This window comes from Otolemur garnettii, unplaced genomic scaffold (assembly GCF_000181295.1).
Source record: "Otolemur garnettii isolate 467f Iridium unplaced genomic scaffold, OtoGar3 scaffold00045, whole genome shotgun sequence".
Lineage (NCBI taxonomy): Eukaryota > Metazoa > Chordata > Mammalia > Primates > Galagidae > Otolemur > Otolemur garnettii.
The window spans coordinates 6,324,555-6,336,653 of NW_003852440.1; the positions used below are offsets into that span (position 1 = coordinate 6,324,555).

General features: G+C 37.6%; 1 protein-coding gene and 1 pseudogene across 4 annotated transcripts in view; both read right to left on the minus strand.

Moving 5' to 3' along the window:
- The window catches only part of ENAH (ENAH, actin regulator), a 179,570-nt gene that overhangs the window by 72,686 nt on the left and 94,785 nt on the right, over window positions 1-12,099 (minus strand). The window lies entirely within an intron of this gene.
- On the minus strand, window positions 11,661-12,063 carry LOC100950301 (annotated as a pseudogene).

The following is a 12,099-nucleotide window of genomic DNA, read 5'->3' on the forward strand; positions in this document are numbered from 1 at the left end:
GCTCACAGCAACCTCCAACTCCTGGGCTCAAGCGAGTCTCCTGTCTCAGCCTCCCAAGTAGCTGGGACCACAGGTGCCTGCCATAACGCCCAGCTATTTTTTGGTTGCAGCCATTGTTGTTTGGCGGGTCTGGGCTGGATTCAAACCTGCCACCTTAGGTGTATGTGGCTGGCACCTGAGCCGCTTGAGCCACAGGCGCCGAGCCAAATGAGAAATTTTGAATAGACCTATATCAATCACTGAAATAGCATCAACTATCTAATATCTCCCAAAACAGAAAAGTCCAGTACCAGATGGTTTCACATCCAAATTCTACCAAACCTTTCAAGAGGAACTAGTACCTATATTATACGACCTTTTCCAAAGCATAGAAAAAGAAGGAGTACTTCTCAACACATTCTATGAAGCAAATACCACCTTGATCTCCAAACAAGGAAAGGATCCAACAAAGAAAGAAAATTATAGACCAATATCATAAATGAGTACCGATGCAAAAATATTCAGTAAAATTTTAGCAAATAGAATTCAATAACACATAAAAAAAATCATACACCGTGATCAAGTTGGTTTTATTCCAGGGTTACGGGGTTGGTTCAACATACACAAATGTATAAATACAATACATTACATAAATAAAATAAAAAACAAAGACCATATGATTCTATCAATTGACGCAGAAAAAGCTTTTGATAATATCCAATATCCTTTCATGATCAGAACACTTAAGAAAACAGGCATAGAAGGGACATTTCTTAAACTGACAGAGGCGATCTACAGCAAACCCACAGACAGTATCATATTGAATGATGTAAAACTGAAAACACTTCCACTCAGGTCAGGAACTAGGCAAGGATGCCCACTGTCTCTACTGCTATTCGACATAGTATTGGAAGTCTTAGCCATTGCAATCAGGCAAGAGGAGATCAAACTCTCACTCTTCACTGATGATATGATCCTATACCTGAAAAATCCCAGGGACTCAACTTCAAAACTCTTAAAAGTGATCAAGGAATATAGCAGCATCTCAGGATACAAAACCAATACTTAGAAATCAATAGCTTTGTAGTATGTCAACAATAGTCAAGCTGAAAATATAGTCAATGACTATTCCTTTCACAGTAGTGCCAAAGAAGATGAAATACCAGGGAATTTACCTATCAAAGGACATGAAAGATCTCTATAAAGAGAACTATGAAACTCGGAGAAAAGAAATAACTGAAGACGTTAACAAATGGAAAAACATACCATGTTCATGGCTGGGAAGAATCAAGATTGTTAAAAATGTCCATACTACCGAAAGCAATCTACAGATTTAATGTAATACCTATTAAAGCACCACTGTCATACTTTAAAGAGCTTGAAAAAATAGTGATTCATTTAATATGGAATCAGAAAAAAACCTCGAATAGCCAATACACTACTTGCAAATAAAAACAAATGAGGAAGTATCACATTACCTCCTCAAGTATAAATCTACAGTGATTAAACAGCATGGTACTGGCACAAAAACAGAGAGGTAGATTTATGGAACAGAAGAGAGAACAGAATAGAATACTTATCGTCATTTGATCTTTGACAAACCTATCAAAAATATTCAGTGGGGGAAAGATTCCCTATTTAACAAATGGTGCTGGGTGAACTGGCTGGCGACCTGCAAAAGATTAAAACTAGACCCCCACCTTTCACTCTTAACAAAAATTGATTCTCACTGCATAAAAGATTTAAACTTAAGACATGAAACTATAAAAATTATAGAAAAGAGTGCAGGGAAAACACTTGAAGAAATCGGTCTGGGAGAATATTTTATAAGGAGGACCTCCTCCACCCTCCCCCGGCAACTGAGGCAACACCAAAAATCCATTATTGGGATCTGATCAAATGAAAAAGCTTTTGCACAGCCAAGAACACAGTAAGTAAAAAAGACAACCTTCAGAATGGGAGATTTTTGCAGGTTATGCTTCCAAAAAAGGTCTGATAACTAGAACCCACAGAGAACTCAAACTAATCAATAAGAAAAAGAACAAAAACCCCTATTTCTACATGGGCAAGAGACTTGAAAAGAAACTTCTCTGATGGAGACAGGCACATGGCCTACAAACACATGAAAAAAATGCGCATCATCCTTAATCATCAGAGAAATGCAAATCAAAACCACTTTGAGATATCATCTAACTCCTAGAAGATCAGCCCACATCACAAAATCACAAAACTTCAGATCTTTGCATGGATGCGGAGAGAAGGGAACACTTCAACTGTTGGTGGGAATGCAAGCTAATATGACCTTTTTGGGAAGAAGTTTGGAGAATACTCAAGGAACTAAAAGTAGACCTACAGTTCCGTCCTGTAATTCCTCTATTAGATATATACCCAGATGATCAAAAATTACTTTACAACAAAAGACATTTGCACCAGAATGTTTATTGCAGTCTAATTTGTTAATTGCCAAGACATGGAAACATCCCAAGTGCCCATCAACCCAAGAGTAACAAATTGTGGTATACCATGAAAAAGGTGCAGACTTCACATCTTTTATATTTATCTGGATTGAGCTGGAACATATTCTTCTTAGCAAAGTATCTCAAGAATGGGAAAAAAGGTTTCTAATGTACTCAATACTACTATGAAACCAATATATAACCATCTACACATCTATATGAATGGTAAAACATAACTATAGTCCAGAAAGTAGAAGGGAAGAGAAAAGAGAGGGAAGGGGAGAGGGGTAGGTAGGAGGAGGAAGGGCATTTGGGGGGACCTCACCTACTGTGCATAATGCAATGGTACATTTCAAAACTATTAAGAAATTAGTATAATTGTGATGGATGTGTTACTTAGTTCAATGTAAGCTTTTCACATTGTATAACAAGTCAGTATACTGAACCCCATAAATGCATCAATGTATAGTTATGATTTAATAAAAACAAAAATACAGATTTAAAAAGTTTTTAAAAAGTAAAAATAATCATTTTAGTTTCTAAATTTCACTTAAAGCACAATTTTAGCTACATTCCACCAGCAGTAAATGGTATCCATGTTGATGTGTGACACGTTCATCACCATTCAGCTAAACTACTATTTCTAAATTCATTGTGATTTCTTCTTTGACCCATTGATTATTTATAAACATGTCTCAACTTCTAAATTTATGAGATTCTCTATTCTCTTCTCATTTTCAGATTCATTCTGCTGTGGCCAGAGAACACACACAGTATAATTTTAACCCTCTGCAATGTTTTATGCAGTGCTTTATAACTAAGCAAATATTTGATTTTGAAACTGTGACATGTACATGATGTCCTAAAAGTCGCCCCTAAAGTCATCACACATAGGGAAAATGGGAAATTGTAGCTAAATGTACATTTACTTACAAAATATTCATTACAAAATATTTATAAAATATGTTGGACACTTCTTTACAAAATTTGATAATGAATGTATTTTATAAATAGAGTTTTATTTAGCTGCAATTTCCCATTTTCTCTATATACAGCAAAGCTTTAGGGGCACCTTGTATATTTGTAAGGTATGTATATGTATGTCAATTAGGTTAGGAGTGGTAACTGTATTGTTCAAGTCTTTTGTACTTCTATTAATTTTGTCTTCTGACTACTTGTTTCATTAGTTACTAAGAGAAGTGTGTTAAAGTCTCCTACTATGGTTCATGAATTAAACCTCCCAACTTCTGATTCCAGAAAGGAAGCAGAGAAGCAAGCTGGCTATAATCCTCCCCCTCCATAAATCAAAAAGAAATATACACTGTCAAAATCATCCCCAGCGATAATCCAGAACTTAAATACGACAATGAGACAGGTCTTAGAGCTATAGAAAAGTGAAAAAACTGAGCAGACAGTAAGAAATTCCAACTTCCACATCCACAATATCCCTGTTCCCAATGTGCCCAGCACCAAGCACATGAAAAATTTCTCTAACTTATGACTTCTACACTGGAAAAAGTAAGCTCAAAGACCACCATCTTCCCCACCACGTTAGGATTCCTGCCAGGAGATCTGTCCCTGCCTCAACTCACAGGAAAGCTAAAGAAAAAAAATATCCCTGAGGACTGCCAGAGACAAAAAGGGGAGAGCTACCAGCCCTAGTCCTGCAAATCCTGTTCTGTAACTCAGCCAAACGAGAAGACAAATCATTGTGGCTACTCAGCAACGCCACATGGTAGGAGATTAGGAGATGCGCTCCACCGATCAACTGAGCACAATCCCTACCCAGCCTTCTCACACCACTGGGATAGTCCCACTGGGACAGGTGACACTCTGTTTACTAGGACTAAGGCAAATCTGAGCTGAAGATACCCTCTAATGCCAAAATGAGGCAGTCACCTAGCAGGAAAAATAAAGAAAGAAAAATCAACAAGTAAATTGCAAACAATCTTTAGGCAAACATATGCAATAAAAACAAAAACAAGCCACACCAAAAAGACTGAAATAACTAATCCTTCAAGGAAAATACACAGATGTATATCCACAAGAAAGAAATAGGGAACCATCATCTCCTCGAGCAAAGCAAGGACCTGGTTACAGACCCCAACTAGATGGCCAGACACGAACTCACTGACCAAGAAACCAACAGAGGAGTTAAATATACCATAGAAACTTAAGAAAGATTTTGAAATGATTAAAAAAATAAAATCAAATCTTGGAACTGAACCAAAAACTCATTAGAGGCTCTCAACTGCAGAATGGATCAAGCAGAAAAAAGAATCAATGAGCTCAAAGACAGGCTATCTGAAAATACAGAGAGGGGAAAGAATGAAATGAAATGAAGATTCCCTCCACAACACAGAAATATACCTGAAAAGACCAAAACTAAGAATTGTTAGTGTTCAAAGGGAATTCAGCAAGAACAAGAGGGAGAAAGCTTATTTAAAGAAATAATAATAGAAAAATTTCTCAAACACAAATAACAGTTAAATACCAAAATATAGGAAGATCAGTTTGTAACTATCAGACTCTCAAAGGTCAAGAACAAAGAGAGAATCCTAAAAGCAGCAAGAGAAAAGAAGCAAATAACATATAGAGGAGCTTCAATTTGTCTGGCAATGGACTTCTCAACAGAAAACATAAAAGGAAAAGGAACGGGACATTTTCAAAGCACTAAAAGGTGTGTGTGTGTGTGTTGGGGGGGGGGGGCCTGCCATCCAAGAATACCATGTCCATCAAAGCTATTTTAAATATGAAGGAGAAATAAAGTCTTTCACAGACAAAAGCTGTCTAAGACTGTCACTATGGTATGCATCTAGTCACAACTCCAGGATGGAATCCAAAAGAAAAATTCATCAAAAGGACTAATACATACAATCCTTTATTAAGAGACAAATAATACAAAAATATGTAAAGTGAGACAACATAAAGTCAAAATGTGAAGGGATGAAGTTATAGTATTTTTTCTTTTTTTCTTCATTTCTATTCCTTTCTATGTGATCTAAGATAACTTTTATTCTCTTCAAAATAACCTGTTACAAGCTGCAAAATGCTTTTTGTAAGCTTCATGCTTCATGCAAAAACCCATAACAGATTCACTAAAATTAAAAAGCGATGAATTAAAACATACTGCCATAGAAAATCATTTAACAGAAAGGAAGGAAGGAGCTACAGAACAAGCAACAAAACAGCTGCACTAAGTCCTTACTTACCAATAAAAACACAACGTAAATGGACTCAGTTCTTCAACTAAAAGGCATATGGTAGCTGAATGGATAAAGAAACAACACCCAACCATATGCTGCCTATAAGAGACCCACTTCACCTACAAAATCACACAAAGACTGAACTTAAAAGGGGTGAAAACATAAAGTCCGTGAAACTGGAAACCAAAAGAGGAAGAGGAGCTGTCCTTCTATCAGATAAAACAAACTACCAGTCAAACAGACCACTATATAATAATAAATCGGGTCAAGTCAGCAAGAGGCTGTAACAATTATAAATATGAACCAAACACCAGAGCTCTGAAGTTATTAAAGCAAACATCAGTAGATCTAAAGAGAGAGAAAATCGTAGGGGACAGCAACACCGCAGCCTCAGTAAGGGACAGATCATCCTAACAGTCAACAAAGAGACACCGAAGTTAAACTACACACTAGACCAAACAGGCCCAACTGACATTCACACAACGTTTCATCCAAGTACTGCAGAATGCACATTCTTTTCATCAGGACACAGAACATTCTCCAGAAGAGACCACGTTTTAGACCTCAAAACAAGTCTTGCCAAACTAAAAAAGGTAGAAATCCTATCAAGTATCTTTTCTGAAGATGGTGGAATAAAACTAGAAATTGTTAACAAGAAGAACCTTGGAAAATATATAAACACATGGAAACTAAACAACATACTCCTGATTGACAAATGGGACAATAAAAAAATAAAAGGAAGGTGGTGCCTGTGGCTCAGTGGGTAGGGCCCTGGCCCAATATACTGAGGATGGAGGGTTCAAACCTGGCCCCGCCAAAACTGCACCAAAAAATAGCCAGGCGTTGTGGTGGATGCCTGTAGTCCCAGCTACTTAGGAGGCTGAGGCAGGAGAATCGCCTAAGCCCAGGAGCTGGAGGTTGCTGCGAGCTGTGACTGCACAGCACTCTACCGAGGGTGACAAAGTGAGACTCTGTCTCTAAAAAATAAATTAATTAATTGAATTAAAGGAAATGAAAAAATTTTTGAAACATAAAAATGGAAATACAGGCTCGGTGCCTGTAGCACAGAGGTTACGGCGCCAGCCACATGCAGGGACGCTGACAGGTTCAAACTTGGTCTGGGCCAGCTAAACAATGACACCTACAACAACAAAAAAAGCCCTGGTGGCAAGCACCTGTGGTCCCAGCTACTTGGGAGGCTGAGGCAAGAGAATCACTTGAGCCCAGGAGTTTGAAGTTGGTGTGAGCTGTGACACCACAGCACTCTACCAAGGGCAACATAGTGAGACTCTGTCTCAAAAAAAAAGAAAAGAAAATGGAAATATAACATACCAAATTGTGTGGGATACAGCAAAAGCAGTACTAAGAGGCATATTTATAGAAATAAATGCCTATACTGAAAAAGTAGAAAAACTTTGAATAAACAATCTAACAATGCACCTCAAACCCAAAATTAGTGGATGGAAAGAAAAAAGATCAGAGCACAAATAAATAAATTTAAGACTAAAAACACAGAGAAGATCAAAAAAATAAAAAGTTTTTTAAAGATAAAATTGATAAACCTTTAACTAGACAGACTATGAGAAAAAGAGAGAAGGCACAAACAAAATCAGAAACAAAGGAGACAAAACAACTGAGACTATAAAAATACAAAGAATTACTACAGGCTATCACGGACAAGTAGGGAAAGCCTGGTAGAAACAGGTAAGTTCCTGAGCACATACAACCTACCAAGATTGTACCATGAAAAAAGATTGTACCACCTCAACAAACTCAAAGACAAGATCGAAGCTATAATAAAAAGTCTCCTGTCAAAGAGAAGTCTACAACCTGATGGCTTCCAGGCTAAGTTCAAACTCTTTTAAAAGAAATTGAAGAACAACAAATACTTTCAAATACATTCTACAAGGCCAGCGTTACTTTGATACCAAAACCAAACAAGGACACAACAAAAAATGAAAACTACAGGCCAGTATTACTGACGAACACAGATACAAAAATCCTCAGCAAAAAAATAGTAAACCAAATCGCCCAAGGGATACGACAATGACTCAATGTTAAAAAAAAAAAAAAATCAATAAATGTAATACATCACATTAACAAAGCCAAAAACAAAAATTATGTGATCATTTCAATAGATACTGAAAAACCATTAAGTAAAATCCAACATCCCCTTATGATAGAAATCCTCAACAAACTAGGTATAAAAGGAACATATCTTAATATAAATTGAGACCATATTATGACAGACACACAGCTAACATCATACTGAATAAGAAAAAATTAAAAGATTTTTTTTCCTCCATGATTTGGAACAACACGTGGACCACTTAATATTGAAAGTCCTGCCCAGTGCAATTAGGCAAGAGAAAATAATAAGATGCATCCAAATTGGAAAGGAAGACATGAAATTAAGTCTTGTTCACAGACAACATTTTCTATTTCAAAAAATCCATCAAAAAATTGTTAGGACTGACAACCAAATTCAGCAATGCAGTACAATATCAAGTTATAAAAAACAGTAGCATATTATATGCCAACAGCAAACAATCTAAAAAAGTAACCAAGAAAGCAATCCTATTTATAGTAGAATATAAAACAATATAAAATACTAGGAAATCAATTTAACGAAAGAAGTGAATGATCCATGAAAGAAACATATAGGCCAGACTCCTATAATCCTAGCACTCTGGGGAGGCCCAAGTGGGTGGACCGCCTGAGCTCACCAGTTTGAGACCAGTCTGAGCAAGAGCAAGATCCTATCTCTAAAAGCAGCCAAGCATTGTGGTGGTCGCCTGTGGTCTCAGCTATTTGGGAGGCTAAGGCAAGAGGATCATTTGAGTTTAGGAGTTTGAGGTTGCTGAGTTATGATGCCCAGTCACTCTACCCAGGGGACAAAATGAGACTCTTTAAAAAAAAAAAAATAGAAAAAGAAACACTATAAAGCATTAATGAAAGCAACTAAACAGGAAACAGATGAAGAGATAAGATATCCAAGCTCATGGACTGGAAGAATTAATAGTGTTAAAATGACAGTATTACCCGAAACAATTATAGATTCTATACAATCCCTATCAAAATACCAATGACATTCTTCACAGAAATAAAAAATAAAGTCTAAAATTTATATGGAAACATAAAAGACATCAAATAGCCAAAGTAATCCTGAGCCAAAAGAACAAAGCTGCAGGCATCACACAGACTTCAAAACACTACAGAGCTACACACACACACACACACACAAACACGTGCGCGCGCGCTGAAATGTTATTCAGCCACAAGAATGAATGAGGCTGACATAGTGGCTCAACACTTTTAATCCTAGCACTTTGGGAGACTGAGGAGGAGAACTGCTTGAGGCCAGCCTGAGCAAGAGCAAAACCCCACTTCTACAAAAACCAAAAAAATTAGCCAGCTGTGGTAATGCACACCTGTAGTCCCAGCTATTCACTTGAACCCAGAAGTTCGAGGTTGCAGTAAGATCCAACAACACCATTGCACCCTAGCATGGGTCACAGAGGGGAGGAGAGGGAGGGGAATGAAGGAGGGGAAGGGGAGGGGGAGAGGGGATTCTGTTACTTTGCAGCAATGCCTATAAAACTGGAGATCATTGGGTGAAGTCAAGAATATAAAGACAAATACCAGATGTTTTTACTTCACATGGGAGCTTTAAAAAGTGGATCTCCTGAAGATAGAGAGTAGACTGGGGCATAAGAGGCCAGGATGGGTGGGCGGGAAAGAAGGATGGAAAGAGGCTGATTAATGGGTACAAATATGCAGTTTAACAGAAGAAATAAGACCTAGTGTTAGGGCTCGGTGCCTGTAGCTCAGCAGCTAGGGCGCCAGCCACATACACTGGGGCTAGCGGGTTTGAACCCAGCCCAGGCCTGCCAAACAATAATGACAACTTCAGGGAAAAAACAACAGCCAGGCATTGTGGCTGGCACCTATAGTCCCAGCTACTTAAGAGGCTCAGGCAAGGGAATAGCTTAAGCCCAAGAGTTTGAGGTTGCTGTGAGCCGTGACACCATGGCATTCTACCAAGGGCAACATAGTGAGACTCTATCTCAAAAAAAAAAAAAAAAAAAGGGAAAAAGACCTAGTGTTAGATAGATTAATAGTAACTATAACTGATAATAATCTATGGCACATTTTTAAATAGCTGGAATAATTCAAGTGTTTCTATCATAAATAGTCAAATATTTAAGGTAATCCATTACACTGATTTGATCTTTATAAATAATATGAAAGTTATCACACGGACCCCCAAAATATGTATATCTATTATTATCAATTTAAAGATTAATTTTTTTCTTATAAAACCTCTCATTATGGGCAGCACCTGTGGCTCAAAGGAGTAGGGTGTCAGCCCCATATGCTGGAGATAGGAGGTTCAAACCCAGCCCCAGACAAAAACTGCAAAAAACAAAAACAAAAACAAAAAAAAAAACCTCTCATTATTATGAGATATCTATGTTTGCCTAATAATCCTTTTGCCTTAGAGATGACTTTGTGTGATACGAGCTTTTTTAAAAACTCTTTTCCTTGGGTATTTTTACGATGTATCTTTTCTCATCCTTTTTCCCCTAGTATTTTCTGTATTTCTTATATTTCCATGTATATCTTGCTAACAGCATTCTTTATATTATTTATCCAATCTGCTAATCTTTGTTTTTAACTGAAGTGTGCAGTCCACTTAAATGTAATGAGTTATATATAAATTTGGGCCTAAACCAAATATATGATAATAGATGATAAACTATTTGCTTTTTATCTGACCAAACTGTTAATACAGCTCCTTATCTTTTTTTTCTTACCCTTCTTTTAGAGTTTATTACTATCTGCTCCACTAGCTTGCCAGTATCACATTTTCACATTTAGTGGTTGTCCTAGAGATTACAACAAGTATCTTAAACTTACCAAAAATAAATGAAAAATTAATACTTTCATCATTTCCTCAATAATACATGGACTTTGGAATATAATATCTCCAATAATGCTCACTTTCTCCCATCCCCAGACTCTCATCCTGTTTTTATCAGGTATTTTAATTCTATGTACCTTGTAAACCCCACTGTAATTATAGTGATGTGTTGCTTAATCATGGGAATATGTTCTGAGAAAAGTGTCACTTAGCAATTTCATTACTAAATGAACATCATAGTTTACTTATACAAACACAGACAGGATAGCCACCTGCACAACTAGGCTATATGGCCTACTGCTCCTAGGTTACAAACTTGTATAGGCGATTTTAACACAATAGTGTTTGTGTATCAAAACAGAGAAATGTTACATTTATAAAAATGTAAACACAGTATATGGGTGGTGCCTGTGGCTCAGTGAGTAGGGCGCTGGTCCCATATATCGAGGGTGGTGGGTTCAAACCTGGCCCTGGCCAAGCTGCAACAAAAAAATAGCCAGGCATTGTGGCAGGTGCCTGTAGTCCCAGCTACTCTGGAGGCTGAGGCAGGAGAATTGCCTAAGCCCAAGGAGTTGGAGGTTGCTATGAGCTGTGGTGCCACAGCACTCTACCAAGGGTTAATAAGCGAAACTCTTGTCTCCAAAAAAAAAAAAGAAAAAAAAAATGTAAACACAGTATAAAAGGCTTACAAAATGGTAGACCTGTACAGGGCACTTACCATGAATGGAGCCTGAAGGCCTGGCAGTTGCTCTGGGTGAGTAAGTGAGTGAGGGGTGAGTATGAAGGCAAAGGACATTACTATACAATACTATAGACTTTATAAACACTGTATACTTAGAATATATAAAATTTTTAAAAAAAATAATTACACTATGAGATTACTAAGTCATCAGGGAACAGAAGTTTTTCAGCTCTATTATAATCTTATGAGACCACCATTGTGGAATCCATCACCATTGACAAAAATGTTATTATGTGGCATGTGACTGTATTTGTTTTATTGAGATCATTTCAGATATACCAAATATTTGCTCTTACTGTTGCTTTTTATTCCCTCTGCCCTCTCTAAGCTTCTGCTGAGATTTTTTTTTTTTACCAGTCATCTTTTATTTGGAGGTTAATTCTCACTAGGATGTGAAAAGATTTGATTATGATTGAGTTCCTCACAGAAGGTGCTGGGCCAAGGAGGTCAAGGTCAGGAGTGCAGAAGGCACCCGCCATGGGCCCCTCTTCAGTGGTACTTGCGTAGCCGCTCATGTTTGAGCTCCTTGTAAGAAAGACAGTAGCTGAAAAGCACGTAAGCTTCCAGGACCATAGTAACCCCACCCATGCTCCCCTTCTTCACCTTGATATACGTGTTGTAATACCAGTGGTAACCTCTTTGAAAGGCTCCCACAGTGCCGTTAGGCGTGAAATCCCGCATCAAAATCCAACTTGGCAGCTCCCCTAGTTTGACATCCATGAGTTTCTTCTCCTTCACTGACACTGTTGACGCCATCTTGGAGCTCTGGTGTCTGAGATCTTAATTTTGATC